The sequence below is a fragment of the Tenrec ecaudatus genome, chromosome 12, assembly GCF_050624435.1.
Source record: "Tenrec ecaudatus isolate mTenEca1 chromosome 12, mTenEca1.hap1, whole genome shotgun sequence".
Lineage (NCBI taxonomy): Eukaryota > Metazoa > Chordata > Mammalia > Afrosoricida > Tenrecidae > Tenrec > Tenrec ecaudatus.
The window spans coordinates 141,726,882-141,733,868 of NC_134541.1; the positions used below are offsets into that span (position 1 = coordinate 141,726,882).

Consider the following 6,987-nt stretch of genomic DNA (forward strand, 5'->3'; position numbering starts at 1 on the left):
CCTCTGAAAATTCTGGGCCAGAGAATTCCAGGTGACCACAAACTTGTGCTCAGATCCTCACACCATTGATATATATATATATTTATACAGATATCTAAAAATGTTGTAACTGGTCAGAAAATGAGTGTGGCCAACCCTAATCTGGGGAAAATAATCTTTGTTATGAGGGAGAGAAATGAGGAAGGAATCTCAATGGGGAATGGCTTTGTAAACTGCATGTTTAGAGACAGTCCTACTGATTCCATAGTCAGTAAGATGAGCTATTTTCCTTGAGTCTAGGGAATAGACTCAAAGATCACATCCCAGAACAGTTATCCGGGGGCTGTGTTCAGGGAAAAAATGGCGAGGCTGACTTTGGTTGGAAATGCTCACATTTTGGGAAAGGGACATCTTAAATAGTGTCTATGGTCATCCCCTAAATTTTGAGGATTCGTTGCCTGGATAGACAATATTTTAATCCAGGGTGCCCTGCTGGGTCTCAAGCAGATGTCTTTTTGTTCCAAACCTGAAATATCGTTATTCTTATTCTGCCCCCCTGTTAACTTTGATTTTCCACTCACTGCTCTGTTGTATCTTTCTACTTGATCTCCTGACTGGTTTTGCCCTAATTTTGCATGTGCTCTGGCAAACCAAGGGTCTCTCATCTCACAGTCTTACATCAATTAGAAGTTACAGAGTTGAAACTATTCTATTCTGGGGCCAACATTCTCCAGTTGGAAACCTCCTCCCTGTGATCTTATGACACTTGAATCTCTTTATTTACATTAAGATTGGCCTTAGTTATCAAAATCTGAGACATGTTGTTTGTAGGAGTGCTGGAGTTGGTGGTGGCAGGGGCTCAAAGAAAACCCCTGAAGACTTTGAGGAGGTTGATAAGGAAGTGTTGGTGTGGAAAGAAAAGATTTATGACACTGTGGGCGATGACGATACCCTGGTGTCCATCTGATGCTTTCAACAAATGATATCTTGTCCACTCTCTGGGGCACAGGACATACAGGAGCCCAAGGCAGGGCAAAGATGTTGAGGGGCTGGAGGGAGAGAACATTGAGCTCATAAATAATTGGTTTTCCTTTGATCTTTAATACACACCACTTAGGTCAAGTGCTCTCTCATTATAGACTAACAGGCATATGAGTTCGAACAAAGAGTTACCCTAGGATGGGCTCAGAAGGTAGAGGGTTGTCTGTTCTCTATCACTTTCTGTTTATAAGGACTAGATTCCGTCACATGCAAATCATTCTTCAGGCACTAGGGTAAATTTCACCCTTGGGCTGGGAAAGCTATCAGTTCTCTTTAGACAGGGCTGTAGGTCTTTTGGAAAAGTAGAGCTGTGGTCTAAAGATGCTATTGCTGTGTGTTCTCCTGTGCCTGGTGACAGTTCCCCAAGGTGGGAGATTCAGATATCTGACTTGAATCTATAGGGATGGCTGTGACTTGAAGTGAATGACAAAAACCATCCTTTTTTGTTTGCAGGTGTTCTGTCCCAGGTGCAACTTCAGGAGCCTGGTCCAGGACTGGTGAAGCTCTTCCAGAACCTGTCCCTCACCTGCTCTGTCTCTGGTTTCTCCATCACAAGTAGTGATTACTGTTGGAGCTGGATGCGCCAGACCTTGGGGAAGGGGCTGCAGTGGTTGGGACACATATGCTTTAATGGTAATACTTATTTTAACCCATCATACCAAAGCCGACTCTCCATCACCAGAGACACATCAAAGAATCAGTTCTCCCTGCAGCTGAGCTCCGTGACTGCTGGGGACACAGCCTTGTATTACTGTGCAAGAGTCACAGTGAGGTCAGTGTGAGCCCAGACACAAACCTCCCCTGCAGGGAAGACATTGGGCAGCAGGGGGCGCACAGGACCCACTGAGCACAGACGCTCAGCCCTAGGCAGGCACAAATGAATGACAGGGAGGATTTCCTGTTGGAATGAGGGCTTCCTCTTTCAGCTGTCAGCATCTCCACGGACAGTTTTTCTTTTTCTTACTCTAAATTTTCTCTTCACTGCCGGATTGAAAGGAGGAACTAGTATTCTGTTTGTAGTACAAATAGTAAAGTGACTCCAATAGTTTATTTTCATCCTATAGAACCCATTTTCCTTCTTGAAAACAGGTTATCATGGTAATTCTCACCCTATCCGTTACTCAAAAGCTGTTGACAATGAAATGCAGTCATGTCCAGATTCATGCATTCAATGCACGATTTTAAATGGACTGAGCTCAGTGACCTCCTACTGCCCAGGGTCAAGTCTGGGAAGGTTTCTTTCTGAATCGCTCTCTGTGCATTCTTGGCAGTGAATGACTAATGATTTCTATGTCTCAGAAAATAGTTGTGGTGATTTCTGGGGCTAAATTTGTGACGTGTCCTTAGTGATGCTTGCTACACATTGTCTCCCTGGATGCAGAAACAGTGTTCCAGGAATAGAGAGATCCCTGACACTGGGAACAGGTGAACTGGAATGACCTGTCTGGTGGGCAGTCATTAGTAAGCTCATTCATTGGAGTCACAATGAAGGGAGCACTCATTGGAAGGACAGGTTTGATTCCAAAAGATAGTAAATGTGTCACAAGAGGAGGAAATTGCAAACTACTTTTTCAGAATGTTCTTTAGGCCCTGTTTTCAGCAGATGCCAGGGAATGAAGTCAGTGGTGCTTTCCTCTCAGAAGCTGTGGTTTCCCCACCTTGTCAGCATCCCTCTAGGGACACCATGCACAGTGACTCTTGGGAAACTTCCTGCATTGGAACCTGCCTTCTCTTCATTGGAATGGGCTTTGTCTGTCTTTCAACATCTATTCAAAGGCAGACTTCAGAGTAATAAGTATTGATGAGATCTCAGTTTACACTCCAGGATACTAACTAGTGGCATTTGTAGTAAAAATTAGAAATAGTTAATGCAAAAATGTATTCTCATGTTGACTGGAAATTTTCTCCACACACTGTAATGTAGCTTGAAACTTTTCATTCTAACAAATATTCACTCACAAATGTGTATTTATTCAATAAACATCTCTTAGAATGACCTCAAAAACATTTTCTATGCCAATATTATTGTTTGGAAGCAAATAATTATTAAGATTCTCAAGGAAAATGGAAAGAATGAAAAAAAGCTAATCCAAAAGAAAAACAAGTGTAGAGTATAAAGACTTACAAAATAATAACAAACACAAAAATTAAGAGAAAACATATAAAATGAACTGAGGGCAGAAAAATTGAGGGGAAAAATCAATAATTCCACATAGGGGGATAAAATCAGAAAGATAACCCAATGCATAATGACAGCAATAAATGCAGACACATCAATAATGACATGGAATGTAAATGGATTCAATGCACCTCTCAAGTGGCAGAGAGAAGCACAATGGATAAGGAAACGATCCATAATTCTATGCTTACAAGAAACACATTTGAGACATAAAGACAAATATAATCTAAAAATGAAAGATAGAAGAAAATATATCAAGAAAATGGCAATAAAAAGCAATATTAATCAGTGAAAATTTCAAAATGGAGTACTAGCAATAAAAATTAATAATAAAATAGACTTGAAGGCCCAATCCTTAATGGGAAACAAAGGTGGGCATTGTATGATAAAAGGAACAAAAGAGCAAGAAGAAAAAATAATAAAATATATATATGCACTCAATGGCAGACCCTCAAAATATATTAATCAAACTTATGGACTTAAAGAGAGAAATACATACTTTTACAGTAAGAGAGTTAAATATGCCCCACTGAGTTTTACAGAACTCAAAAGATCAATTGGATAATAAATCTGGATAACACAATTTACTGACCTTATAGACATATAGGAAACATACTGTATAAGTCTGGGTAAACTAGAGAAACAAATTTACAGAAACTCATATGTATAAGAGAGAGTTTTATATAAAAGGTAAGTGTACATTAAGCCCACAAGTCCAACATTAGCCCATATGTCAGACACCTATCTGCAAAGTCCTCCTCCATCTCACAAAACACACGCAATGACAGTGCTGGCAGGGGTCTCCACATAGCTGTTTCAGCACCCAGGGGTGCATCAGGGTAGGTACATATGGCTTCTCCTCAGGGATGTTTTCCAGGAAGTGAACCTTGCCAGCTGAAGCAGGAAACTGGCTAAGGCAGCTGCACCCTGGTCCAACCATCAGAGAGCAAGAGACCCAAGAACTCGAAAGGCGAGGCTCATGGAGCCATTTATCTCTCTGCTCTTCACTGTGAATCCTTAGAGGTACTATTGCCAATCCTGGATTGTTTGGTTACCAAAATAAACTCTTTAATTTTTAATAGAAACCCTTTTACTCTTTGACAGGAATGATGGAAGGTGAGATAGTATGCACATTTTTCTCAAGGCTGTTTATCAATCACTGCTACATCCAGAAAGGAAGGAAAGAAAGGAATGAGGAAAGGATGGAGGAAGGGATGGAGCGAGAGGAATAGAGAAGCAACAATACATGGAAATAGAGTTGCCATCTTAAGGAAATGTTATTTTTATTAATCTAGTAGCTAATCTTTGGTGACAAGGATGTATTTACTACCAATAAATTAGTCAAGAAGAATCAGATTCCAAAATAAGAACAATGAAGTCATTGGACATTCTCTATGAGTCCACTGCCCAACCTGCTTAACCCTGTGTAACACTGTAAATTTCACACTGGCCCAAGGAACCTCCCCTGGGATATTGCATACGGACACACAATGATGAAATATACACACCTCATATAGTGCTGATAATTATTCTATATTTTCCTTCCTGATACTCTGTTGACACATTTCTTTCTGGAAAAGTATACCACTCCACCAACCTACTATCAGTTATGTCTAAATATACTGGGCAAACATGCAGAGAAAGGACAGTCCCAACTTCAGGTCAACATGGAACAGAAAGACATCGCCTTATCAAATCAGAAGACACTTAGAAGAATTAAGAAAAATCCATCCCTTTTAAAAAGTCACAACCCCACCCTGATGCATACTCAGGAATGTTGTGAAATTGGTACATACCCACTACCCCCTACATTTCCTTCATTGTGTACATACCTAAAACTATAAACTACCCTCCTCACTGTTTTTTCCTTAAGGAGCTTGTCTTTGGTATTCTTCTGGCTCACTCCTTGCTTATTTCAAGTAGAGCTTCCCCATTTCATTTTTATGCAGCCCCCTGTCTTTATTTCTCAGCAGGAGTTGGGTTGGTAACTTGGGACCCACTTCCTCTGGCTGTGTGTTTATTCAACGTGACATTACATATTCATCTGCCCCTGCCTCCCCCACTCCCTGAGAACTGGTATTCTACAAGAGCCTGTGAGGAGTACTGTTGTGTGTTTTGACATATTTTTGTTTATTAAGTTACCTTTGGGTTTGTTCCAATTTATATCAACAATGTGTCCAAGAGAACAGAGCACGGACTGATGTTGTGCCATCATCGCACTTGCTATGCTTGATCTCATGGCTACACCTGTTGAATCAATCCATGCCACTGAGGAGCTTCCTCTTTTTCACTGCCCGTCGACTTTACTGAGCATGGAGTCTTTTCCGAGTACTGCTCTCTCTCCTCATAGCATGACCAAAGTGTGTGAGGTGAAAGTATCACCACTCTTACTCCTAAGAAATTCTCTGGTTGTGCTTCTATTTAAGACAGATCAGTTTATTTTTATGACACTGCGTGGTATTTTCAAGATTCTTCACCCACACTATCACCAAGGTCCATGAAGCACTGCTCCAGTCCTCCTTCACCACGGTCTAGCATTGACATGCACCTAATGTGATTGAAAGCCCTGACCCATGGTTATTTTCATGGCCTCCTAAATCCTCAACATGACAGCATAGTCCCATGTAATATAGACCCCTAGGAAAGAGGTATGCATACGTGAGTGACACTTTGAGTTAAGTATCTGGTTATTGAATGAAAGTTCATGGATTTAAAATAAGTAGTTAGTCCTTGTCAGGAATAGGAGGTTATCTGACCCAGAGAATATTTATACAATGTGATACTCTACCAAAAATCCTACAGAACAGTTCTATTAACCATACAGGGTCTCTATGATTCAGAAAAGACTCGATGACAGTGAGTTTGGTTTGGGAGCAAATATTATTTGCTTGCTTGTTGATTTGCTTGCTTGATTCAATGATTTGTCCTCAGTGGAAAGGATTCCTGGTGTGTGAATAGCTCTCAGATCTAACAATGAAAACGTGAAAGAAGAAATGTGAATGAAAATTGGATATGTTCACATCAATGAATACAAATAAACCTGGACTCTGGCTAACTTAAGATAGTGAACACTTCCATCTGGGAAGACACTAAACTGAGCCTATGTGTAGGCGTCCAAATACCTCCATCTCTGCTAACCGTCTTGGTCCCACATGCACAAGTGCGAGTCTTGGAGAAAATAGCTTTTGGAGTGTCAGGACCTATGTTCCCATGAGCTGTTCACAGTCTCCAGACCTTATCCATCCATTGATACTCATAGGCAAATCGCTCACGTGATTTCCTGTTTAAATGCTGCTTCTCCCTCAGGGGACACATACAACTACTGAATCAGGGTGACTTTGCTCCAGAAATGTCTGCTTCCTTCCTCTGTATCCTCATTGGAGCTGGGTCTCCCATCAGGTCAGTGTCAGGGGGATATGGAATCCTTCCTAGCAGATTAACTGACAGATGGGTGTTTAATATTTATTTCCTATGTCTTCAGATGGCCTGGCCCAGGTGCAGCTGCAGGAGTCTGGTCCTCAGATGGCGAGGACTTCACAGACCCTCATTCTCACCTGTCCCACCATGGGGACTCTGTTTCCAGCACCAGTGCTACTTGGAATTTGATCAGACAGCACCCTGGAAGAGGCCTTGAGTGGCTGGGAAGGACTTACTAAAGAACAAAGTGAAACAGAGATTATGCACCGTCTCTAATGATCATCTAGTCATCAACCCAGACACACTGCAGAACCAGTTCTCCCTGCAACTGAGCTCTGTGACCACAGAGGACGCAGCTGTGTATTTCTGTG

The 6,987-nt window shown here is 41.4% G+C and overlaps 1 protein-coding gene across 1 annotated transcript in view; it reads left to right on the forward strand.

The window, feature by feature from the left end:
- The window catches only part of LOC142422177 (uncharacterized), a 76,250-nt gene extending 73,311 nt beyond the window's left edge, over window positions 1-2,939 (forward strand). The window contains exon 9 of the transcript XR_012779061.1: window positions 1,474-2,939. The gene's annotated coding sequence lies outside the window, so the exon portion shown is untranslated. The remainder of the gene's footprint in view (window positions 1-1,473) is intronic.
- The last annotated feature ends 4,048 nt before the right edge of the window (window positions 2,940-6,987 follow it).